Here is a 27955-nt window from a genome sequence, read left to right on the forward strand (position 1 = left end):
ACCCTGCCCAGCTTGCCGAGAATCATCAGGATAGTCTGAGATACTGTTTGTTTGTACGAGTATCACTTTGCTACCTTTGTCTTCCACCTCGGCGCTCAAAAAGGTACGTTTTAGGTTCCTCTTAGCCTCGGTGCCTTTCATCAATACCTCCTCAAAAACCATATTATCTTGAGGTTGCAGCCTCTTATCCACATCGACTGGGTGCTCTCCTGCTGCACTAACCTCAGCAACACTGCCACCACTTGCCACACCCTGGTCTTCTGGTGTGGATGTCTGTACTCCACCAGGCTCATGAACGGGGGGCACTGCATCAGTCACAGGGGGGGCCGACCCAGCTGCTGTAGCGTACGTCTTCTTGGCGTCTGGACAATACTGCTTAGTGTGTCCGTGTGCTCCACATCCATAGCAGATCAAGGTCTCGGTCGCCATGAAAATCCTATATTCATGCTCGCCTACTTTAAAGGTGTGGGGGGTGCTCAACTGCTTCGCTGCGTCTTTTAAAACAACAAAACAAAAACGTCTAAACGATTGTACGTGCTTCAACCTGCCGTTTCTCGTACGTAGAGGAACCCTAATGCTTCGAGAGACGACAGTACCAAACTCACCTAGCTTGTGTAGGATTTCCTCATTTCCTAGAAAAGGCGGAACATTGCTCAGAATGACTTTAACTGCCGGCGTGTCCATCGACGACACAGGAACAAACAGATCGTTTCCCAAGGTCAAACCGTTCTGCACAACAATATCGGCCAGACTTATTTGCGAAACAAATACCACAATTTTGTGATTCATACGAGACGCGGCACGAATGTTACTCACGTCGATCAAATCCCCAATCGCAAGCAAAATGTCATCCATTTCAACTCCCTCCGGCGGGACAAGGCACAGCCCGTGCTTACGCGATAAACCCTCATCGGTAACACGATCGGCAGGCCTTTGGCTACTCCTATTAGCCATATCGTCAAAGGAGAAACGAAGTGAAAGCAAATAGATTTGTATAATCCCCAAAAAAAGAATAGAAAAAAATATATATTAAATAAACTAAAAAACGAAAGCACGGTTTAAACCACGTTAGGAAAAAACGTGGTTTAAACAAACCCTCACTGTGCTGGCTCTTCCTCTCTCTGTCTCGAAAGAGGGGAAAAAGAGGGGGGGGGGGGAAGAGGGACAGGTGGTAACGAGGCAGGAAGGGAGGAAAAAGGTCAACAGACACGACAAAAGTACAAAAGGAAAAAAAACAAAGGAAAGGGAGAGGTGAAAGGGGAGGTGGGGAGAGGACGAAAACAACACGAGCCAGGAGCTACAACACACAAACACACGGAGACAGAGACAGAGACAGAGACAGAGACACAGAGAGAGAGAGAGAGAGAGAGGAGAGAGAGAGAGAGAGATAATAAAAAAAGAGAAAGAAGGTCGTCACCCTGGATAACGGTTGGGTTAGGCAAGTTGCTATGTGACCAAGATAGGCAGTCATCCCTGGAACGTCTTGCCGGCTCCCATGTTCAGAGCCATGTTACCTTACAGATGAAGTTCCCGGTACGAGCGAGTATCGTGCCGGCAGTCACCTAACACATATTATAATTTCACCGGAATGAACTAAGTTACGTGACCGCTATCTTATCTACAGACCGATTTCAAGATCAATCGGATCACCTTCGCTACCATATGCCATTGTTGCGATGTGCGCAGGATGAATCAGGAGAGGAATTTGGTTTCATAGATGTATTAAATAAACAAAGTACATATACACAAGTCAAGTCAAATAATTCCCAAGTCAGACCTTGGCCAACCTGAAATTTTTGCGTCTGCCACTGAATTAGTCTGTCGGAATGCTGTCACCCATCTCCTTATGGCTTTGTCTGTTGGTGCCATTTTCACACCAAATGGTTTTCGGAATTCGCACTGTGCACATACAAGACTGCAACTGTTTTGGAAGTAAGGTTCTGCAAGTACAGCTCCACATGAGCGATGACATCATAAATTTACATTCTCTAATAAAAATTGTTGTGTAGATCACACTCAATAAATTTCAAACTGATCAGACTAAGCGTTTCCCCTGTCGAAGTATGACGTCATAATTAAGGCACCAATGACGTCATTGTTAACAACACTTATTCCCCATGCGGAGTTCTTTACAATGAGCCACATTTCGATTTTTTCCCCATGGAGTGTTTCGGAAATATAGAGGTGTGTAGTTTTTACCAAGATGGCACCTGTACCACATGACCGATGATGTCCTATATAATTATCATGAAAATATTCTACAGATGGAGGCGCTCCTGTGATAAAAAAAATCGTGTCAATTGGACCAACAGTTGCCGAGAAAAAATATTTTATAACGAAGACACGCACGTTCGTACACACATACAGTCGTGGCCAAAAATATTGGCACCCTTGCACTTTTTTCAAATAATGCACCATTTCTTCCAGAAAATTGTTTAAATTTAAAAAATATTTTGGTATCCACATTTGTATTTCTTTGGTTTGCAGTGGAACAAAACAAAAATGCTGAAAAATATTCATCTTGGCTTATTCCAAACAGAAATCCTAAAATAGCCCAGAAAATATTATCAGCACCTTTTAGAAGTTATTAGAAATAATTTGATTTCAAGCAGGTGATTCTCCTTTACTTTGGAATTGAACTTGCATGTGGTGAGTTGCGGGTGCCTGCAATATAAAAATCACTTATTCAACCAGTTTGAACAGATAAAATGATTCATTCTGCTGTTTTGTGTCACTGTGTGTACCACAATGAGCATGGAGAAAAGAAAGAAAACCAGAGAATTGTCTGAGGAGGTCAGACACAAGATTGTAGCCAAGCATGGACAATCTAAAGGCTACTAGTCCATTTCCAGCGACATTGATGTTCATGTGTGCACCATACGCAATGTTATCAGGAAGTTTAAGGCCCATGGCATTGTAGCCAACCTCCCTGGACGTGGCCACAAAAGAAAAATTAATCGAAGGTTGCAGCGAAGGATTGTTGGAATGGCGGAGAAAGCACCTTGATCAACTGCCAAACAGATTCAAGCTGACCTTCATATACAAGGTACGACAGTTTCAATGAGCACACCCGTTGCCAACTCAATGAAAGGAAACCCAGGAGGGCCCCACTGCTGCTGAGAGAGAGAGAGAGAGAGAGAGAGAGAGAGAGAGAGACAAAAGAAAGGCCAACTGGAGTTTGCCAAAACACACCCGAACAAGCAAAAAGCCTTCTGTGAGAATGTCCTGTGGACAGATGAGACCAAATCAGAGCTTTGTGGTAAAGCACATCATCTCTATGTTTAAGCTGGGTCTCAGTTGAAGACCATGGGTCTTGCAGCAGGACAATTACCCCAAAAACACTTCAAAACGCACCCAGGAATGGTTCAAGACAAAACGCTGGACTGTTCTGAAGAGGCCAGCAATGAGTCCAGATCTAAATCCCATTGAACACCTCTGGGGAGATCTGAAAACAGCAGTATGGAGAAGGCACCCTTCAAATCTGAGAGAACTGGAGCGGTTTTCACAAGAAGAGTGGGTCAAACTGCCAGTAGAGAGGTGTAGGAAGCTCCTTCATGGCTATAGGAAGTGCTTGACTGCAATTATTTTGTCCAAAGGTCGAGGGTGTCAATAATTTTGTCAATGCCATTTCTTTTTATTTTCTGCTTTAAATGGATATATTAAGTTCTGAATCAAAAACAAAAGTTCTGTAATATTAGCAGTGAAATAAAGAATTGTGGAGACCAAATACTTTTGTCAATTTAAACTTATTTTTAGGGAAAATTGGGAGTTATTTTTTAAAATGCAAAAAAAGATAGTGAAAATGGGGGAGACTTGAAATTGTGGTGGTTTGGTGACCAACAAATTTGAAATTCTGATGGGAAGAGCTCAAGACAACAAACTCACAAGACTATTACACAGGAGAGGAAATAGTGGTGTGAAAGAATGGAGGTGATTGTTGACTTTAGATATTTGTAAAAAGAGTTTCATGTGAGATATCAGTGTGTGTGGGCGTGTGAGTGTTAGGGTTAGCTCTTAAAGGTGCGAGTTCAGGAGGATCTGGTAAAACATGCAATGCCATCAACCTTCATACAATGAGCATGAAATATACCCTCAGATTCGAATTATATTGACATGGAGGGTCTAACATTCCACGATCACAAGTGGGTGAATTATAAGTTCCAGTAGAGAGTGGGGTTCAGCCTTCTTCCATGCCACTTTGGATGAAGTCTTCGCACACCGTTATAAGCTGAAAAAGATAGAGGAAGGACATACCCTGTGGATAATTCTGAGATATGTTATACTCAAGACGAGTTATAGCTAATACAATATAAGTTATAACCAATCAATTTTAATTATTATATTGAAATAATTGCTTTTCAGAACAAAAAATATATACACATTAAATGTTGCATGAGATATCCCACAATGCACTGGATTTGTAAAATGGAGGAATAAATTGATGAAGGTAGTTTTTTGTTGGTGCGAAACAAAAACATATAACATCATCGTTTGTTGAAGAAAGTACAACATTTTCTCACATTAACAAACGGACTGACAATGGAGACGAGGAGATTTACAGTGTTGCAGAAGCTTCAAGTTAAACATAAAGCACATTATGTGGCACTAAAATTGGGGTTGATTCAACAACAGGTGTGTATCCCTGTGCGGATGCGAGGACATGGACGAGACAGATTTCTGAGAAATGTGAATGAAAGGTGCATGTTTTGTTAAAAGTTGGGAGCCTTACTTTTTAACATAACTAGGTTAATAATTTAACATAACATAACAATTTTATTTAGTACCATGTGGTATAATGAATAACGTGGTATTCAGCATCGCGAGTGATATATTATCAATTTTCGCACACACTTTACACCCGAGTTTTCCATCTTTGCAAACTATCCAGGAATATGTCTCCTTTTTCCTCTGTTAGACTAGACGGATTTATGGAAAAAGGCCATGTATAAGTTTCTAGGTGCATTTTTGGGTAAAAGTTGGGAACCTCACTTTTTAACATAATTGGGGTATGCTGAATTTGATTAACCCGGTTCCCAAGCTGAATTTTGAGTTTTGAATTTTGAGAATTTTGAGGGTTCCTCTGTTGATTCAGCACGACATATGTTGTTCTCCAAGACTGGTAAACCAGAAGCAATGTCACCGACAAGTGATGCTCTTCATTTCCATTTGATGAGAGTACACGATCAAGCCATGGTATGGAGAAATGCTCATTGTGCCATACCCGACCTTCCTGCACCTGTGGAAATGGGATGGAAACGTGGTGATTCAGAACGAGAGCATATTCTGATGTCACTGAGTCCAATCCCAGAAAGTTGCCTCCAGATGATTTGTTGTGCATGCCAGAAGCAATGCAAGACTCGACGCTGCAGATGTCGCTATTTAGAGTTGAGGTGCACATCAATCTTTGCGTGTCAGCAACAGAGTGATGATCATACCCCTTGCATGAATTTGATGTAGTTCGGCAAAATAACATGTGTGGCATTCCTGAACGTTTGTGCTTCATGTCCATGTATACTTAATTTTAGAATAAATGGTTGTATGAAACATTATCTTATTAAAACCATTTCCCATTTTATAGTGTCCAATTTCAATATCAGTTTGAATGTCTCTTTCAATCTGTCACCACCCATAATATAGACAAGATGAGTTTTTGAAAAAAAGCCATGTATAAGCTTCTAGGTGCATTTTGGGGTAAAAATTTTAAAGTTAAAGTAAAGTAGCTGCATGTATATACATGATATATAAATGCTTGTTCAAAGAAATTGTCCACAAATGGCAATTTGGCGGCCATTTTGTTTATGCTAATTAGAAGGTCAAAAACTCAGAATTCGGCTTGGGAACCGGGTTTATCGAATTCAGCATACCCCAATTATGTTAAAAAGTGAGGTTCCCAACTTTTACCCAAAAATGCACCTAGAAACTTATACATGGCCTTTTTCCATAAATCCGTCTAGTCTAACAGAGGAAAAAGGAGACATATTCCTGGATAGTTTGCAAAGATGGAAAACTCGGGTGTAAAGTGTGTGCGAAAATTGATAATATATCACTCGCGATGCTGAATACCACGTTATTCATTATACCACATGGTACTAAATAAAATAAAATAAATTTTCTCTTCAAGCCTTAAAATACATAGTTTTGTTAGAAAATGGTGGATCGGGACTACATTGACCTGACCTTTTCGAAGGGGATTCTTAATTGTGAGGTGAAGTGGGTGTGAGTGTTATGTTTTTGTTTATCATGGTAAAATGAGCATATTTTATTTATCACTCTTTTTAGGGAAACTCAAATGGTTCGTGTCATGTTAAAACTTGATGTGATGGTAGATCTGGTGATGACGTCACGGCTGACATTTTTACAGAGCTCCGGAACCTCAAAATTTGGCACTACACTAGTGTATATCAGTAACAAGATTGTTATCAGAACACTACGCTTAGTCTTTTGTGGTATAGTATTCTTCCAAGCACCACACTACTTTTGAGCACAAAGGAAATCTAATGGCCGGTCTAGGAGGAAACCCTGAATAAAATTAGTGGACAGTTTATAAATCAAGGCAGGTGCCAGATATAATCAAATAGCCAGTGAGATAGCTCTGACCTCTTGTTTGACATTGAGAACATTGTGTACATCCATTGCTAGCTCAGAAAGAGCAACATATAGAATGACCAAGGTGGAAGCTAAACGGATTTTTGGATAAGTAATAGTGTTAGAGAAAGGTTTGGCCTTGAGGCCTGCTGCATTTATCGATTCCATCACTTTGATTATGATGGAGAGAAGATTAATTATTCCCTAGATATGAAGATCAGCTTTGGCATCATTCTAATTGGGGAAAATTTAGTGATTTTCCAAGATTCAGACGGATGGCCTTCAGTCGAAACTTACCTGTAAGCAATGCAGATAAACAGGAGAAGACAAAGCAGATGAACAGCAATAACCCAGATTTGTGCTTTTAGTAGCAGAGGATGAGTCAAAAGGATAGTTAGTACTCCACATTTTTGTTGGAGGGAAGCTTACATGTTAGAGGGAGTTTTTCGAGGGATTGGAGTAGGTTGGTGCGAGGAAAGAGGGATGAAGAATCTTTGCTGGATGAGAGTTAAGGTACCGAGACTTAGCATTGGAGGAACAGATGAGGAGCAAGTTTCAGAAAGATTTGTCCATCACATCCTCGACGTAAAACATTAAATAAAACTTATCTCATAAAACATGAGAATAATCTCGTTTCCTTAGTGTTCGCCCGCAATCAAATGATATGTCGTCATCTAGAAATAATGCTCATAACAAAAAATGAATGTAATTTAATGAGGTGAAAAGGAAAAAACATAAATCAGCCTATTTCGGTCCACAGGAGGATGAAGACTTCCATCAACTCATGTCGAGGAATCTTTGGCATACTCGCCATGCTCACCAAGTGCGGATGGTGAGGGCGAGCAGCCATGGCAATCAAAGCCATACCAGTCAACAGAGAAAGAGATATGCCTTTACCCCATTCGACCTAACAGCCATAAGGTAATACACCTTTATTATACATTCATAGAATGGAAATGAGGTAACACACTTTTATGATAACATGTCATCAAAAATCGATGCAATTGACTTCCATGCAAATATATTTGAGCCGTTCAACAATTTCATCACCGGCTGAACACTGGCTTAGATCACTGGCTCAGAATCACATTCAATCATTGGCTGTGTGTGTAGATCACGATTCAGAATAATGTTCAAACACTACATGTTTCGAAGAACACTGCCTGAGAACCATGTTCAATCACTGGCTATGAGCTCTGATCCCTGGCTCAGAATCATGCTCAATCACTGGCTATGAGCTCTGATCCCTGGCTCAGAATCATGTTCAATCACTGGCTATGAGCTCTGATCCCTGGCTCAGAATCATGCTCAAACATCAGTTTTGAGCTATAATACTTGGCTCAGAAAAATGATAAACAAGAAGAAAAAGATATATAATGTCATAGCCCCCATGGTTTTTAGTAATTTTGCTGTGCGAAGTTCAAGGCTATCAATAGGCCATCTTTGGTCAGATTACAAAACAAAATCGTCGGCGTATGTATTCTCTCATGTATTTTTTGTGCCAAGATTGAACAAAATCGGTTCATGAATGTCGAGAAATGGTTGTGCCCACATTTAAGTAAACAAAATGGCCACCAGTCGGCCATATTGGATCTGATCTTGAAAAACAATAAAGTACATATGTAAGCCATCATTCATTATCTGTGTGCAAAGTTTGAACAATATCAATAAATGCATGGTCCGAGAAATTATTGAGGATCTGCGTGTTCAACATCAAGTTTTTTTTTTACAATGAAAATGGCCGCGAGTCTGCCATCTTCAATCGCATCGCGAAACAAAATGATGTGCATATGTACACCATTATGTGTTGTCTTTGAGCCAAGTACGTATTAACAAAATCAGTCAACACATCTCCGAGATATGGTTGTGGACGCATGCACTCATGCACGCACGGATGGATGGACGATACCCAATGCATAAGCTACCGTTTTGGACTAAGTCCAACAAGGTCTAATAAATAAGTATGAGCTCTTATCCCTTGTTCAGAATCATTTTCAACCACTAGCTGTGAGTTCAGCTTATTCTCTCAAAATCATGCTCAATCACTAGCTGTGAGCTCAGCTTATTCGCTCAAAATCATGCTCACTCACGAGCTGTGAGCCCAGATCATTCGATCAAAATCATGCTCATTCACGAGTTGTGAGCTCAGCATATTCGCTCAAAATCATGCTTAATCACTAGCTGTGAGCTCAGCTTATTCGCTCAACATCATGCTTAATCACGAGCTGTGAGCTCAGCTTATTCGCTCAAAATCATGCTCAATCACTAGCTGTGAGCTCAGCTTATTCTCTCAAAATCATGCTCACTCACGAGCTGTGAGCCCAGATCATTCGATCAAAATCATGCTCATTCACGAGCTGTGAGCCCAGCTCATTCGATCAAAATCATGCTTAATCACTAGATGATCAAAATCATGCTCAATCAGTAGATGTGAGCCCAGCTCATTCGATCAAAATCATGCTCAATCACGAGCTGTGAGCTCAGCTTATTCGCTCAAAATCATGCTCACTCACGAGCTGTGAGCCCAGATCATTCGATCAAAATCATGCTCACTCACGAGCTGTGAGCCCAGATCATTCGATCAAAATCATGCTCATTCACGAGCTGTGAGCCCAGCTCATTCGATCAAAATCATGCTTAATCACTAGATGATCAAAATCATGCTCAATCAGTAGATGTGAGCCCAGCTCATTCGATCAAAATCATGCTCAATCACGAGCTGTGAGCTCAGCTTATTCGCTCAAAATCATGCTCACTCACGAGCTGTGAGCCCAGATCATTCGATCAAAATCATGCTCATTCACGAGCTGTGAGCCCAGCTCATTCGACCAAAATCATGCTTAATCACTAGATGATCAAAATCATGCTCAATCAGTAGATGTGAGCCCAGCTCATTCAATCAAAATCATGCTCAATCACTGTATCATTCTTTTAAAATCATGCTCAATCACTAGCTCATTCATTCAAAATCATGCTGAATCACTAGCTGTGAGCACAGCTCATTCGATCAAAATCATGCTCAATCACTAGATGTGAGCTCAGCTCATTCAATGAAAATCATGCTCAATCACTGTATCATTCTTTTAAAATCATGCTCAATCACTAGCTCATTGATTCAAAATCATGCTCAATCACTAGCTGTGAGCACAGCTCATTCGATCAAAATCATGCTCAATCACTAGATGTGAGCTCAGCTCATTCAATGAAAATCATGCTCAATCACTAGATCAATCGCTCAAAATCATGCTCAATCACTAGATCAATCGCTCATAATCATGCTCAATCACGAGATCAATCGCTCAAAATCATGTTCAATCACGAGCTCATTCACTCAAAATCATGCTCAATCACTAGATCAATCGCTCAAAATCATGCTCAATCACTAGATCATTCGCTCAAAATCATGCTCAATCACTAGATCAATCGCTCAAAATCATGCTCAATCACTAGATCAATCGCTCAAAATCATGCTCAATCACTAGATCAATTGCTCAAAATCATGCTCAATCACTAGATCAATCGCTCAATATCATGTTCAATCACGAGCTCATTCACTAAAAAATCATGCTCAATCACTAGATCAATCGCTCAAAATCATGCTCAATCACTTGATCATTCGCTCAAAATCATGCTCAATCACGAGCTCATACACTCAAAATCATGCTCAATCACGAGCTCATTCACTCAAAATCATGCTCAATCACGAGATCATTCGCTCAAAATCATGCTTAATCACTAGATCATTCGCTCAAAATCATGCTCAATCACGAGCTCATTCACTCAAAATCATGCTCAACCATAAGCTCTGATCCCTGGCGAAATGACCTCATGCTCAATCACTGGCTTGTAATCGCAGTGCGCCATTGTGATTTGTCAAACTTTTGTTTTACATATCAGAGGCGGTAATAAAATAAAATAAATCTGTGCTGAGACTTTTGCGAATTCTAAACTTGGTAACCTTTGGAATCAAACGCCATTGAAAGCCATCTTTTATTGTGTATACAGTGGGCAAGATTCAGAGAGATGTGTAAATGAGAAAATTATAAGTGATTAAGGGAAGGGGGAGGATATGACAGGTAAAGGTATAACGCTGTTGGCATTTTGAAGAAATCAAATTTTCTTTTTTATATATATTGTTACGGTTTTTAGAACCTTCACATATAAATTTAGTAGTAAATTCCCTTATAAATGACCCCTGTGTACATGTCCCCTTAATTTGCTGTTAATTAAAGATTGCACCTTAGTTAGTCCATGTGCAGCACGTAGGACACTTTAGGACCTCTCTATAGTTATGTCATTATTATGTGTTCCAGGTAAGGCTGTGTTTCCAATAGTTGACTCTACGTTGCATCAATCAAATCAGATAGGTCCCTTTCAGTTCCCCAATCATCTCCTCAAAGTGCCAGTAACAGTTGGGCTGTTTTCGTGGGCATCGCACTGCCTCTGCTCGCCCAGCAGCGTTCGCTGCCTGGCGCCAAACTCCATTACGCACGAGGCCAAGAAGGGGGGAGGAGCCACCAGAGCACGGGCGTGGCACCACCTCGTCATCAAAGGTGGAGTCAGAGAGCCCTTAACAACCAACCAGGGCTCGGTGGGCATGGCTTGATATGGCGTGGCAACAAATGTCTGGTGAGTTCGAGAGGGTTCCAAGGGCGTGGTTATAAAACCCTTGGCGTGAGGCCCCCACCAGAGACGCGTGAGGAGGTTCAAGAGAGTCGGTAAGAGGCAGATGAGTGAGGGAGCACGACCAGAGAAGTTGCGAGAGGAGGGAGAGAGGATCGACCATTCATTTCTTGGCGCGAACATCCTGCGGCGAGTGAGAGTCGGCACGCTCGTGGGCGATACCAACCAGCACTGATGACCGGGTTTTCGCCACTGAACCAGAGCGTGGACGCTCAAGCGGGACCTCGATGTCGTGCCGCGATCCCCAGACCTCCCTGCCGCCAGCTCTGTGGACCATCTGCCATTCTCATCCCTCCAGCCATTCCTGCCTGCAATTCCCTATTTGTGTGAGTCTGTTTGTGTTGTCCTGTGGGTTTAAGTAAGACTGTTTTAAGGATTTGTGCTGTGTCTTCTTCTCCTTCTTCTTCTGTGAATTACTTTCGTTCCCTTCTTCTTTGGTTTTGGTTTTTGTGTAAATAATTAATAAATCCCTGTTCCTTCTCATTCTCTGGTTTCTTTCTCGTCCGATCGCTTTCGTGATTTCCCTATTGAGTACCTGTGGCGCGATTTCGGCCGAACCGCTTACAATCGGGTTTAATCCATTGCTAACGGCTCGGATTCCGGATTGCTAAACCGCTCAGCAAACTCCATCTTGTCCTGGATTCGAGCGGGGCCATCCCCCTGCTTTGTGGAGGGATTGGCGGAGGTGTCCGGGAATTCCTTGACCAATCACCTTGGCCAATCCCATCCCACAAAGGAGCGGGGTAGTTCCAGGACCGGTCGGATGGCCAGCTTAACAAGACAAGGGGATTAACCCCCCCTTGCTAACGGGAGTGCCGTCCCCCGGATCCGTAACAATTGGTGTCTGGGAGTGGGATTTGGACCCAAACCAAATTTTTAACCCATCGGTAAAATTTGGTCAAAATTTGGAGCGGCCGAAATTTTTACTTAATATTCCAAATTAAAGTCGTACCATGGATGATCAAGGTGATCGGATGCCGGTAGGGGAGTTAGAAGAGGAGTTAGAGGTAACCCAGGACCCCAGGGAGGAATTGGAAGAGGAGAGCAATACGAATGCAGCAGAGGGGATTTCAGGCGCACAAGATGGCGGCCTCGCGCACGAGGTTAGAGGCGCACAAAATGGCACCTCACACGTGGCTGCGGCAGCCATGCCCGTGGCACCGATGGACTGGGGCCTATTCATGGAGCAAATAAGGACCCTTATGGTCGAGTCGGGGGACAAATCAAGGGCAGAAATAAAGGGATTGAGAAACGAGATGGGAGGCCAAATTGGAGCAATGGGAGGCCAAATTGGAGCAATGAGGGATGAAGCAAGGGGTACCAGTGAGCAATTGGGAAGCCAAATCGGGGGGCTAGAAGCCAAATTTGAGGGTTTAGACAACAGGTTGGAAGGGTTAGAAGGTAAATTGGGGGGCCAACTGGAGGACGTGGGTAATCAAATTGGGGAAATGAAGGATGGGTTAACGGGGTTGGAAAATAGAATGGCCACCCAGGAGAACCAAAAGGAAGGGGGTGAAGAATGGGTTAGAGGGGTTAGAAAACTATATAGAAGGCAAATTGAGGGAAATAGGGGAGCAATCCGCCCGGGAAATTAAACAAATGGGGAATCAGATAGAGGAGGTAAAAATTGTGTTAGAAACCAAATTGGACACCCACAAGGGGGATTTGGAGCAGATGAGGGCGGCATCTACAAAGGAAATAGGAGAGACGGGGGAGGATATAAGGCGCGGGGTGAGCGAAGAGGTCGCGGGGGTACGCGAGGAGGTAAAGCAGGGTTAAGAGCGCATGGAGAAAGAGGTGAGGAACAGCACAGCTAGGTTACAGGGGGGGAATAGAAGACCTGACGCGGGGAGTAGAGCCGCTGACAGTGGGACAAAAGGAGTTAGGGGAGCAGGTGGAAAAGAACACGGCGGTAATAGGGGGGTTGAAAGCGACGCAGAAAGAGATTTTTTAAAAAGAACTAATAGCGACGAAGAAGGAATGTCATACGGTACATGAGGGACTGACGAAGAGGTTAGAGGAGGTGGTAGAGGCAATGGAGACAAAAGAATGGGAAGTCAGGATGCACATAGAAATGACAAAGGTGGCCTTAGAGGGAGAAATTGAAGGGGCGCACCGGGAAATAAAGAGGTGAAACAAAAATTAGAGGAAGTGGAAGAGGGGGTAAGTGAAATTAAGAAGAGACGGAGGGAGACTAAGAAGGAGATAAAGGAGGAGGTGATGGAATTGGTGCAAGGTCTGTGCTCACAGCGTGATGATGTACTTACTGACCAAATAAAGAGTTTGCAGGTGGCGGAGGAGGAGCAAAAGAAAAGAGGTGCCGAGGTGAGTGGCGATATGCTCGGAAATGTATATGGTGTGAGGGGAGATTCAGTGAGCTTGGGTGTTGGGCTGGACCCGGGCGTTCGGGAGAGGCCGCTGGTGAGGTGTGCGACTGGTGCAGAGTGTGTGGAAAGAGGATGTGTGCAAGGATGTCCGACTCTGGGGAATGCGAGGGGTATTGGTGAGCAAGGGTGTACGGGTATGGAGGGGGTAGCGGGTTGCGGAGGGGTGACCCAGGCATCGACACTGACAGGGGTAGTGTTCAGAGGGACGGGGGATGCACGATAGCCCCCCGGGAGTAACGTACTGTGGGGGCCAGAATGGTTCAGCCCCGCGCTAACCCCGCAAGGAGCGACGCACGGGGCCCGGCCTTCAGGCACCCACAAGGTCCCACTCGCGCCGTAAGACGGCAAGAGTGATCTGAGGGCGTACCTGGCGCAGTTTGAATATGTGTGTAGAGGCAACGGGTGGAATCTGGACGAAGGTGGAGTACACCTTGTGGGGGCACTGCGCGGCGCGGTGGCGGAGGTGCTGACAGCTTTACCACAGGGTGCTCTCACCCTGCCAGCCCTCCGCGCGGCCTTAATTAATCGTTTCGGCATTGAACAGCAAAGCGAGCTTGTTAAAGCTCAGCTTGCTCAGCGCAAACGCAAGCCCCAGGAGACCATTGGGGAACTTGCCCATGACATTCGCCGCGCAGTAGGAATCGCACACGCGGACATGGCAGCGAGTTCCCAGGAAAGCCTGGCGCTGGATCACTTTATCCAGGCTCTTCCGGATCTGGAGCTCCGACAACAGCTCGCCATGTGACGCCCGCAGACCATGAGCCAGGCGGCCAACGCTGCAGCCCGTTGGGAGGCAGCGAGGCCCCTGGCCCGGGGAGGCGAGCGCCACACAGTGGCGGTGCGTCAGGTAGGGCCCGTGACGGGTGGCGGCCCCCCTAGGGGGCCCTGACCTGGAGAGCATGGTCCGGAGGCTGGTGGACCGGCGCCTGGCGGGATCTGGACCATGGCATGCGGCCCTGGCAGTGGCACATGGTGGGCCATGGCAGAGTACACCAATTCGGACATTTATGGGGGGAAATTTGGAATACCGGAGGCAAGCACCTTACCAGGTGAGGTGCTATAATTGTGCTCGGCTGGGTCACCGTGCGTGGGAGTGTCGAGCTCCGCGCCGGGACGTTCCCCGGCAGCCGATGCCCTCAACTCTGCCCCATATCGATCGGCCTAGCTGACCTCAGACACCCCCCCCCCCCCCCCCCGCCAGAGCCCGGGAAACTAGAAGGTGCCGAGCATGCAGGGCGGTGTTCGGCAATAGGGGATGGAGAAGAGCCCTCATTGACGCGACAGGTCATTAATTGAGGCCAAATTGGAATGGGTAGCCTCACAATTCGATGCAAAATTGCCGGCGTGGGGGTAGACGCCATAGTGGACACAGGAGCTAGCGCCACGATCATCAGCCCTGTGATCCTTAATTCGAGTGCAGACGGCTGGGATAAAATCCAGCGTCTGGAAAATCATAGTTTGCAGCTGGCTACCGGGGTAACGGCCCCGATCATAGGGCGTGGTTTTGTGACCCTCAAGTTGGGATCAGTAAAGAGAGAGATCGAGGTTTGGGTGGCGGAGGTGTGCGACCCATGCTTAATAGGGTTGGATTTGTTGACTGCCAGTGGTTGTAAAATCGACTTGTGCCGGGGGATCCTGCAAGTGGGGGTGGAAGAGCTACCATTGGAGGGGGTGAGCACGGCCGAAAGGGTGGAGCTGGAGGCTCCTGAGGCCGTGACCATCCCTCCGGGGGCCAAGGCCATAGTGCCGGCCCGATGGTTAGCTCGCCCAACATGGCAGGAATCCTGCGGCCTGGTCGAACTGGTGGCAGCGCAATCCATACCTGGCTTAATCGTGGGCCGCACCATTGTAAAAACGGATGGGCCGGTGGTGGCCGTCCGAGTAATTAATATCAGTACAGAACCACGCACTATAGTGAGGGGCACGAAGGTAGCTGGCTGCACCCCAGTTAGAGAAGTCACGTTAGTGAGGGGCGAGAACGTCCAGCCGAGCCGGCCCCAGGGGGAGCCTTCAATAAATAGTAGGAATTGGCCCGATCCCATTGGCGAGATGATAAATCGAAGTAGCATAGAGTTGGGAGGTACCCAGAGGGAGGCCTTACACAAACTCATTGGATCCCATTTGGATCTCTTCTCCTTGTCCCCCGAGGATATTGGACGTACGGGCCTGGTGAAACATCAGATCCACACCGGTGAGGCCCGGCCTATTCGTCAGCCCGCCCGACTGCTCCCTTGGAGCCGTAGGGAGGAAGCTGACGAGCAGGTAGAAGAAGATGCTCGATGCAGGCGTCATCGAGCCCTCGGGAAGTCCCTGGATGTCAACCGTTGTGCTGGTCAAAAAGAAAGATGGGACCACGCGTTTCTGCGTGGGCTATCGCCAGCTAAACAACGTGACACTCAAGGACTCATATCCCCTGCCAAGAATTGATGACACCCTCGATGCCGTTGTGGGCTCAAATTGGTTTTCGACTTTAGACCTCAAGAGTGGGTATTGGCAGGTGAAGATTGATAAGCCAGGGAAGGAGAAAACGGCATTTTCCTCAGGTAAGGGGCTGTATCAGTTCACTCTGATGCCGTTTGGTTTGTGTAACGCCCCCGCCACCTTTGAGAGATAAATGGAACATGTACTAGGCGGCATGCCATGGCATGCATGCCTGTTATACCTGGATGACGTCCTAGTACATGCCAAGACATTCCCCCAGGCTATAGCTAATTTGGACTCGATGTTTGGGTGCCTCAGGCAGGCAGGGTTGAAGCTGAGTCCGAGTAAGTGCACCTTGTTTGCAAGAGAGGTGGCCTATCTAGGTCATGTTATCGGTTGTGAGGGGGTAAAAACAGACCCAGGCAAAATTACAGCGGTAGAGGAGTGGCCCGCACCACGTACCATCAAGGAGGTGCGGGGATTTTTGGGACTCTACTCCTACTACCGGCGCTTTGTGGCGAAATTTGCGGAGTTGGCCCGTCCCCTCCACCGGCTTAAGGAGAAGGGGACGCGATTTAATTGGACAAGGGAGTGCCAAGAGGCCTTCCTAAAATTGAAGGGGTGTTTGACATCCGCACCCATTCTAGCGTACCCCACTAGCGATGGGACATTTACCCTGGACATGGATGCAAGCCAGGAAGGATTGGGCGCAGTTTTGTCACAGACACAGGAGGGTGTGGAGAGAGTGATTGCTTATTATAGTCGGGCCTTGAGTAGGTCCGAACGAAATTATTGCGTCACCCGCAAGGAATTATTGGCTATGCTGGCTGCCATGAACCATTTCCACCCATACCTGTACGGGCGGAAATTTTTGGTTCGAACTGACCATTCCTCCTTGCAATGGCTCCTTCGGTTCAAGGAACCGGAGGGCCAAATTGCAAGGTGGTTGGAAAAGTTTCAGCAGTACGATTTTTATGTGACCCATAGGGCCGGGAAGGCCCATGGTAATGCCGACGCACTCTCTCGGCGTCCTTGTCTGGGGGGAAACTGTAAATTGTGTGCGAGACACGAGGAGAGGGAGCAATTGGGCGATTCTGCCCCGATCCTCGTCGTCCGTGCAACCCGGGTGAGAGGGCCAATTTTGCCACTAGCCGCAGATGAAGAATTTGGAACTTTGGCGTGGAGCACGGCCCAGCAGGAGGATCCCGTCCTGGGACCGGTGTACAAATGGGTCAAATTGGGGAAGAGGTCACCCCCCTCGGGGCGCAAACAAAGGCGTATTGGGCTCAGTGGCAGACCCTAGAATTGAAAAGCAACATCTTATATCGCAAGTGGGTGGAGGTTCCCTCTGAGAGAACTTCCTGGCTGCTGATAGTCCCTGACAAATCTAAGAACGTCATATTACAACGGGTACATGGTACCCGCTCCGGCGGCCATCTGGGCAGGACAAAGACAACATCTCGGGTCCGCTGGAGGTTCTATTGGGTGAATATGGGGTGCAACATACAGGACTGGTGTCGGGAGATGCGACGCCTGTTCTGCCAAAAAGGGACCAGCACGGAGGATGAGGGCCCCCCTTCAATTACACCAGGTGGGGGGCCCCATTGAGCGGGTGGCTATGGATATTCTAGGACCGCTACCCCGCACCCGCCAAGGTAACAAATACATCCTCGTTGTAATGGATTATTTCACCAAGTGGCCGGAGGCCTACGCCTTCCCCAACCAAGAAGCCGGGGTGGTAGCGCAGGCCTTCGTGGAAGGATTTGCATGTCGGCATGGGATTCCACAGGAGCTGCACACCAATCAGGGACGAAATTTTGAAAGCCAATTGCTAAAATATGTGTGCAGACTCCTGTCAATTCGGAAAACACGAACAACGCCCTTGCGGCCACAGTCTGACGGGATGGTGGAGAGATTCAACAGAACATTGATCCAACAACTGGCATTGTTCACCACCACCCGTCAGGATGACTGGGACGAACATCTCCCATACTTGTTGATGGCCTACCAAACTAGCCAGCATGGGGCCACCGCATGCAGTCCAGCGTTGCTTATGTATGGGCGGGAGTTGCGTGCTCCCGCCGACTTGCTATGCGGTCCCGTGCCAGACACCACTGATATCCCGCCGAGGGAGGGTTACGCACGTCACCTGGAGGAAGGCATGGAGCGGGTCCATGCCTTCGCCCGCCGCCAGCTCCATCTGGCCGGGGCCACGATGAAGCACAGGTATGACCACCGGAGCCAGGGGAGCCAGTACGCTCCGGGGATGAAGATTTGGTTCTTTAATCCCCGGAGGCAGAAGGGTAGGTGCCCAAAACTCACCTCCCCCTGGCAAGGCCCAGGAGTCGTCCTGTCGCAAGTCTGTGACGTGGTCATAAAGATCAAAATGGGGCCACGAGCCCTCCCTCGGATCGTCCATGCCGACCGGATAAGATCTTACGCCGGCGAGCAGGCGCCCTCGTGGATTGGCTCGGCTTTAGATGCCGAGGCAGGACCCAGTACCTCTTGCGAAGGGGGCTCGTAGTGTCAGAGGACTGGGGGGTGATAAGGGAGATGCCCGATGTGGAGGAATGGCAACTCTGCCATCCCTCACATCCCCGGGCACATGAGCTATAGTTTATGGGGTTTGGCAGTGTAAGCTCGCCGAGGGAGGGTTTGGATAATTGTATAGGGACCTAGAGATGACCATAGGTAACTGTAGGGTTAAGTAGCGACATTGTACCTGTAGAGGGGATGTAGCAAATTAGTGGATTATAATAACGAGGGAGAGCAATAGTATAAGGGAAGACGGAGTTTCTGAAGTTTCAGAAGGGAGTAGTTGGATCAGATCATGCTGTGTGTGTGTAGAAAGAGTATTGAGCAGGGTATTGTGAGGGTGAGCGAATGTTCATGGTAGAAGGAGGGTGCAGAGAGCACCAGGTGTGATGCAGCAGGTGTGCAATTGAACAGGTGTATGGAGAATGGTTGGATAAAATGAATGGTCTGGGATACGTGGAGTATGGAATGGATGGTGTGGAGTGAGTATGGTGGAAAACGTGGAGTGGAGTGGTTGGTGCGAAGGGAGTGGATGGGGAAGATGGACCCCTATCACGAATACCCGGGGAGGGTAGTTTAAGAGTTAGGTAGAGGGTATAGGTAAATTGTGGTGGATATTGGCATCTGTGGTGCTTGTGGTAGAATGGTGTTTGGATGGGTGCATTAGTGACGTGGAAATGGCTGGGCGTGTGGCCTGTTAGTGTGTATGGTTAGATGGGCACTCCGCCACTGTGAGGATGTCGGCCAGGTGAGGCCGCAGGTGGGCTCTGGGAGCCGGTAGAGTTGTGAATGGGGCCCGAGCATCCGGAGGACGGACCCGGGTAGCCCAGTGCCAGAGAGGGCACCGAGTGGGGAGAGCGCCAGAGGGCCTTCCCCAAGTTAGATACGTTAGGGTAAGGAGCAGGTAAGCTCGGAGGCAACTGCAGTGGCGGAGGTGTGCAGGTGAGTAGACCTGCTAGGGGAGCCACACGACCCAGTCCTGAAATTGTGAAAAGGCACAGGGAGTTGAATCGGGGGAGTGAGACCCCAAATTGATGAGCACCACAGTTTGGTCAATGGGAGTTCGGTTTTTAGAACCGCATAGTGTAAGACGGCCAATGGTTTGGCAGGGAAAGACCCTGGGTAGTGTAAAAGTGTGTTAAAGTCCTTTAGAGGATAGTTAGGATTGAAATCTCCTCGCACCATCTACATCCACTCACCTGAGGAGACGGCAGGACTCCACACCACACCATGGTTGTTTTGTTTTTTTGTGCAAATGTTTTTGGGAATGTGAGACGCATCACGACGTGGGTGTGACATTGTGTTGTTGTTCCATCTCTTCCCTCTTAAGGATTGATGATGAATTGGGTGAAGGCAAATTTGGTTAGAAATTGGGATTGGTAATGAATTTGGATTATGGGAGATATGGGGAGGATGAGATGTAGTGACGAATTTGTAAATTGTTGTGTAAATACGGGGTAAGGGGCGAGGGTAGAGTAGGTGACAGGGGGGTGGGGGTGACCTACATTAGGGACGAGCTTTCTCCGCTCGCTCTCCAGGCGCACCTCACCTCTGCATTGCCTTGTGTTGATGTGTACCCTTGCGCCCTTACCCGTCGCTGACTCTGCTTTGTCTTCCTCCCCACCCATGGACCGTGCTCTCTGGGCACTGAGGGAAAACATGCAGGAGCCGCATCTGTGTGCCCGAGCCGCCGCTGCCAGCTGCCTGGATCGATGCACCACCTTATGGACCGCACGTCTTGCGGCCAAGCACCGCACTTATGGACCACGGTTCTGTGGCCGAGCACCACCGATGGACCCCACGTGTTGGGGGCTGGCCCTCTGAAGGGACCGGCCATGATGGCCCAGGAAGGTTTGCTTGCAGACCACGGTGAGGTGGCCCCCTTTTCCATGCAGGTGGACCACCCTTAGTTGGGCCCTGTTGGCCATAAATAAAAAGAAATTGGATGCGTTTTGTGCCTTTTGATTATATTGCAAATAGGCAGCAAGCCAGAAGAAAGGACAACACCAGGAAGAGACGTCAGCCAGCAGAGGGAGCAGCAAGAAGCAGAAGACCATCAGTTGTTTTTATTGTGTGTGCAATGTAGCACTGGATGGTGCTTGATGGTGCTTGATGGTGATAATTGGTGCTTTGGTGGTTGCATGCTCGGGGATGCATTGCAATATCAATTCTGCATCCCCGGGCATGTAGAGGTGGTGTATCGGTGCAGTGCATGTTTTTTCCTCCCTCCCACAGGGTTCTTTTTGTTTCCCAAAACAAATGACAGGTCCTGGGTTTGCATGTAAATACAAATAGTGCTGTGTAAATAATGCTCCCCACCGTACATGTATAGTTTGCGAATTAATTCCGCAATTCGGTTATTCTGTGGGTGCGAATCTGTTAGGTAGGGTGCAACGTAGCAGGCGGGACATAGTTAACTCTTTTTAAAATGTCGCACTCAGGGGAGAAGTTAATAGTAGAGGGGATTACACCTGAGTGTCACATTAAGTTATAGTTTTTTTTCGGCCCGACACGTGCTGTGAGGAATGACGGTGCTGTGTTACGGTTTTTAGAACCTTCACATATAAATTTAGTAGTAAATTCCCTTATAAATGACCCCTGTGTACATGTCCCCTTAATTTGCTGTTAATTAAAGATTGCACCTTAGTTAGTCCATGTACAGCACGTAGGACACTTTAGGACCTCTCTATAGTTATGTCATTATTATGTGTTCCAGGTAAGGCTGTGTTTCCAATAGTTGACTCTACGTTGCATCAATCAAATAAGATAGGTCCTTTTCAGTTCCCCAATCATCTCCTCAAAGTGCCAGTAACAGTTGGGCTGTTTTCGTGAGCATCGCACCGCCTCTGCTCGCCCAGCAGCGTTCGCTGCCTGGCGCCAAACTCCATTACGCATGAGGCCAAGAAGGAGGGAGGAGCCGCCAGAGCACGGGTGTGGCATCACCTCGTCATCAAAGGTGGAGTCAGAGAGCCCTTAACAACCAACCAGGGCTCGGTGGGCATGGCTTGATAGGGCGTGGCAACAAACGTCTGGTGAGTTCGAGAGGGTTCCAAGGGCGTGGTTATAAAACCCTTGGCGTGAGGCCTCCACCAGAGACGTGTGAGGAGGTTCAAGAGAGTCGGTAAGAGGCAGATGAGTGAGGGAGCACGACCAGAGAAGTTGAGAGAGGAGGGAGAGAGGATCGACCATTCATTTCTTGGCGCGAACATCCTGCGGCGAGTGAGAGTCGGCACGCTCGTGGGCGATACCAACCAGCACTGATGACCGGGTTTTTGCCACTGAACCGGAGCGTGGACGCTCAAGCGGGACCTCGATGTCGTGCCGCGATCCCCGGACCTCCCTGCCACCAGCTCTGTGGACCGTCTGCCATTCTCATCCCTCCAGCCATTCCTGCCTGCAATTCCCTATTTGTGTGAGTCTGTGTTGTCCTGTGGGTTTAAGTAAGACTGTTTTAAGGATTTGCGCTGTGTCTTCTTCTCCTTCTTCTTCTGTGAATTACTTTCGTTCCCTTCTTCTTTGGTTTTGGTTTTTTGTGTAAATAATTAATAAATCCCTGTTCCTTCTCATTCTCTGGTTTCTTTCTCGTCCGATCGCTTTAGTGATTTCCCCATTGAGTACCTGTGGTGCGAATTCGGCCGAACCGCTTACAATCGGGTTTAGTCCATTGCTAACGGCTCGGATGCCGGATTGCTAAACCGCTCGGCAAACTCCACCTTGTCCAGGATTCGAGCGGGGCCATCCACCTGCTTTGTGGAGGGATTGGCGGAGGTGTCCGGGAATCCCTTGACCAATCACCTTGGCCAATCCCATCCCACAAAGGAGCGGGGTAGTTCCAGGACCGGTCGGAAGGCCAGCTTCACAAGACAAGGGGATTAACCCCCCCCCCTTGTTAACGGGAGTGCCGTCCCCCGGATCCGTAACAATATTATTTTATGGGAGCCTAAAACACTTCCCGAAACCCACAAAGGAATGGGGTATAGTCTAGTAGGAAGACTAGGTCCCCCTGCACCCCCCGGAGATATACTTCTAATCAGTGTTTCTAGATTGGAAAAAATGTGTAGAAAATGACTAGCTATGGCCCCAAGCTGAAAAAATGTCCCACATACCATTTTTATGCAAATTACTGCTGCCATTATCAAAAAAACGATTTTTGACATATCTCAGCCAATATTGCAGATAATTGAAAAATGAAGGTGTCTAGACCCATGTTTTGAAGGGCATAGATCATGATAGAACTATTCATAACATGATTACATGTGTCTATGGTATACTAGTATGCTAATTAGTGCTTTATTTACAAAATAATCACAGTTTTACGAAATAATAGACTCATATTAAGGTCCGTCTACACAGACGTTAACACAAAGTTTTATTTTTCTAAATATGCTTTCCAGATTTGTCAGGTGGACTTCCAGCCAAGTCAGATATCTGTAAAGTACAGAGAGGGAAATACTGTAGACATTTATTGGAATAGCTCCTCTCATAATACATGAACCCAAGTATCAATTAAAATCTACTCAGTGATGGTTATACATTTTACCATGTATGCTACACAAACCTGGAGTAGTTGTGTCCGTCAAAGGCGAAGAAGATATCTGCCATCTCTCCGTTACACTTGTGAAACAGCTGGAGGTTGTTGGTCTTCACAGAGTGGAGGAGCATGAAGACAAGATGGCAGTGGGTAATGAACGACATCCAGAAGGCAGCTGTCTTCCCCAGGTGGCCCTTGCGCACCTTTTCCTCAAAGGCATGGTACTTTTTGATGAGGAGTAGAGTTGAGGGGTCTTTGAGGGCTTCATCGAGGTGCTCTCGGTTGCAAGACTGGGTCATTCTGAGAAACACAGCAGGGTCAGAGATCATGATGTTCTCCTCCTCAGTGAATCTCTCCATCAACAGCCTCTCCATTGCCTCACACACTGTTTTGAGGCAAAAGAGGGACTTTGCGTAGGCCTTTCCACTGAGAACACCTTTGAGAGATCCACTTGTTACTAGTTGTGCCTCAAAGAGAATCTCTGCATATCCAGAACCACGCATCTTGTGTCCAGTGAGCATCCCGATGTAGTTCATGGATGTGTGGAAGGGTCCAATCGTTACTACATGACTAGCAAATTCATTTGGCCAGCGCCAGATGATGGGAAGGGCTTTCATGCAGACACCCAGATCAAATGTATTCAGGACCCATCTCTGACCCACCTCAGCAGTTGCTGCCTCGGAACGCTTCAGTAGCTCACGAACAACTGCGTTGTCTGTGATCGGTTGGTGGATAGGCGTGCAGTAGTCGACTGTTGATTTGCTGGGTGGGGGAGAACCAGTTGCAGAGGTGAAACCCCCTAGCCCAGGCACAGGCTGCAGGCCACAGCTTCCGATGTATCTGATGAAGAGCCAGATGTAGTACTCTTGCATCGTAGTGGCATAGACTGTGTCATTCTCTGCTGGCGGTGTGAATGATGAGCCTTCAGGGAACTTCGGGCCAACGCGAGTAAAGTGCAAGGGTGGGAGAGTTTTTGGTGTGTCGACCTTCAGGCTACGCTGTTGTGACCTATTGATGGTAGGTAGCATTCGGTCCTTGCTGCTCTCGAACCCGGGCTTGACCTCCTGCACCATGATTCCTCCAGCACTGTTTACAATGTTGCTGCCGTGCACACTGGTAGTGGTTTTATTCAAGTTGTCCCACTCACAGTGGAATACAAGGTTGCCCTCTCCTGTCACAATTTGTGGTGTACGATAAGTTGAGACTTCATCCAGGACCTTGGCGAGAGCAGTTTCCAACTCCAAGGCGAAATCGTAGCTCTCAGAGTGTCCAAGCCTGTGTAGTATTGTGGTGAGCTGTTTGCTTCGGAACAGGTGCCTTACAGTCACACAGAGGAGAATGTGCTTTGGTAACTTCCATTTTCCATCTGACACTGCACGGCACAGATCTTGTCCAATGGAGAAGACCAGACGCTTCACCTTTTCTGTCTCGATGCCCTCCTTGCCAGTCATTAGCACGCTGAGAAAGCGGACAAGGTCTGGAGGTAGGATGTCTTCAGGATTGAGCTCCATGTCTTCAGCTGTTGGTGGCCATGGTTGGTCTTTACACTCTCTGAAAGCCTGTAGAATACCCTGGCGAAGTTGGAGGGCAACATTTTGGTTCTTGTTTGTGCTTCCGAGTGTGAATGCTCGTGCGAGAGCATTGGAAACTGTTATGTTTGAGCTGTGCACAAGCCAGAAAGAAATGACATCACATTTGTCATGATCAACCTTCGTGAAGTGGATATGCTCCTTGATTGGGTCATTCTGTAGGCGTTTCAGTAGTTTCTCTGACCGATAATTTGAGTTCTCATATCCATTCAGTTTCAGTTCCTCGACATAGAGCAAGCGCAAGGAAGAAAGCTGTAGAACTTTATTCTGCTGGATGACCTGGGTTTGAATGTGTTCCAGTACTGAGTTGAATGCCTTTTCATGGGCGGCTGACATGCAAGCCTGCTCCTTTGGTGCTTCGGCTCTGTGAATCGCACGCTCATAGTTGTAGAATGCTGTGCGGAAAGCTTTAAAACATGACGGATGGTGTTTGGCCTCACATGCAAAGAGGTCTTTGTTTTTCACCTTTCGATGGAGTCGATAGAGACCCATTTTCTCAGCCCGTGTTTCGATTTGCTCCCATGCATTTTCTTTGTTTTTAAAGGATGGGAAGGTTGTAGGCCTCTCAGTATTGCGATGAGCATCTTTGGTCTCAACTTTCTCACAAAATATACACTCTGGCGGGAAGATGGGTTCAGCAGAACCTCCTGGTTTACGAGGAGAGTGATGCCATGATGAGGTTGATGGCCCTGGTTCTGTATCATCTCCCAGACGATGAAAGTGGCGGACAAAGTGCTTATAACACTTGCTGTGATATCCTACTCTTTCTAGGTCATCAGGAAGAGTTGCCGGGATCTGATCACATACTGATTGCATACGACATGGGGAGTCATGCGGTTGGTTGAGACGTCTATCCCGGATCTTTTGAAGCAGTTGCAGTTTTTCTGAAGCAGATCCTTTAATTTTACGGAGGGGCGTGAAATCCCCATGATCAGACATGGATGGTACATGAAGGATGCATGTAGGAGGAGAGCTTTGGGCTGCAGGTTCTACACTCCGTTTTCTTTTGGGCATGCTTGCTGTCGATGTCTACCATCACTGTTAAATGACAAATAAGAAATCACGAATGATGTTAAAAGTGCCTGTGAAAGGAGGCTCTGAGTTTTCAGTGAGGTAACAGAGGTTCTGAGTCATGTTCTACACTAGGGTACTTTTTAGCTGACTAAACCATGTTTAGTGGCATCAAAAGTGCTAATAGCTAAAACATCTAAATTCTTCCACACTAACGTTAGCTATCTAGGCCAATGAAACATTGTGCTAAGTTACTGTAGCTAGCTCAGCTGTCGTGCCTCTTTCTGGTTCAATTCATATACAGAAGTCAACAGATATGTCTCATGTTTGGCATTAACAAAAGTTTAAGTTACACCGACATTAGGAACATACTGTACATAGATGAGGCTAGCTTTAACGTTAGCTAACATGGTGCTAGCTGGCTCAGCTGTTATTCTGCCTGTTTATGATTTCATGCAGAAACTGAAGTCAAGAGTGTGAGTAACATTATAGTTAGCATCTTACCTGGCTAGATTGGAGGATGAATACCAAGAACAACACACAGATGGAATGGAAGACTGAACTTTCAACTGAGGTATTCAATAACATCAACGTTACCAATTGATACGAGCGCGCGACATTACCAATTGATACGAGCGCGCGAGCGCGCATGTTACATGGATGGAAATGTAAAATGGCAGCTATAGCAGCACTAATTTGGATCTCTAGTCTGTCATTTCTGCACTGTGATTGGATAACATAAAAAAATATGTTTGGGAGTTAACAGCAGGAGTTGGTAGATTTTACGTGGGCTGGGTGAGAAACCTTTAAATAAGCAAGTGAAAATCTCTCGCAATACAAAGTCAATGGTGGGAAGAAAAGTTGAGTGGTACCAATGTTACTGCCAATGTCCCGCCCCTATGCAAGACTCAGGAGCATCTTGTTGACATTTAACCTTGAAAATACCTGGGTTTAGACCCCTTATGTACCATGTTAAGTTATCTGCAGTATTAACGTATCCTTATCATTTGTAAAACTGATTATTTTGTAATTACAGCATTAATATGCATACTAGTATACCATAGACACATGTAATCATGTTATGAATAGTTCTATCATGATCTATGCCCTTCAAAACATGGGTCTAGACACCTTCATTTTTCAATTATCTGCAATATTGGCTGAGATATGTCAAAAATCGTTTTTTTGATAATGGCAGCAGTAATTTGCATAAAAATGGTATGTGGGACATTTTTTCAGCTTGGGGCCATAGCTAGTCATTTTCTACACATTTTTTCCAATCTAGAAACACTGATTAGAAGTATATCTCCGGGGGGTGCAGGGGGACCTAGTCTTCCTACTAGACTAATAGGTAATACAAGGATGAAACGTTTTAAATGATTGTATTTATTCGTGTGCTTGCAAGTGATGATTTATTATACGCTGGGTATTAAAAGCCTTACTCTGGTCTGCAGGCAAATCGGCTCATGAAGTGCACCATGAGACGATTTGTTTGCTGGTTCGGTAAGGTTCGGTAAGGTCCGTACACGTGTACAATCGTGTACACCCGTTTTAAATAAATAATTTTTTTTCAGTTTTCCCGCCATGTCTAAAACTCGTTCGATCAACAAATAAATTCATGACAGACAATCCCACCTCATGCCGGTCCAGAATTATTGTGAAAGATGGCGATTGGATAAAAATTGCATACCAACACTCCCTCACTGTCCCTCATTGTCCCTCATGTCCATTCCGGCACCCTGTCTCTTGCTCCCGCTCCTTCTCCCTCCCTTTACTTCCCATTGGCGGACGTTTTGCGAGAAGCAAAGCGTTTTGCAGGAAGCTTCCAGGAAACAAAACCAGTGCTGTTGTTTTTTTTTGACGAAATTTGCCAGATAGATAGCATGGGTGACACGGACGAAATGATTGGATTTTGGTGAAGACCCAGGTGCGAATCCGGCTACGAGAATTGTTTAAAGTGATTCTTCACCATCAAGAGATCGGGTGAAAAGCGATATACATTATATTTAACATAATATACTTATTAATGTTATTATTTTAATATTATTCATATATTAAAAAAAGTTATGGATGAGTGAATGAACCTGGTGGATGAGTTGGGGAGGTGACAAAAACACGCCGATTCAATTTTGGTTCAGGTCCGAATCCAGATCCCGCCTATCAGTGGGATACAAAACATAAACTGTTCACCAAGGCGGAGATATGCTCTCTAC

The sequence above is a fragment of the Myxine glutinosa genome, chromosome 4 (assembly GCF_964187855.1).
Source record: "Myxine glutinosa chromosome 4, kmMyxGlut1.1, whole genome shotgun sequence".
Lineage (NCBI taxonomy): Eukaryota > Metazoa > Chordata > Myxini > Myxiniformes > Myxinidae > Myxine > Myxine glutinosa.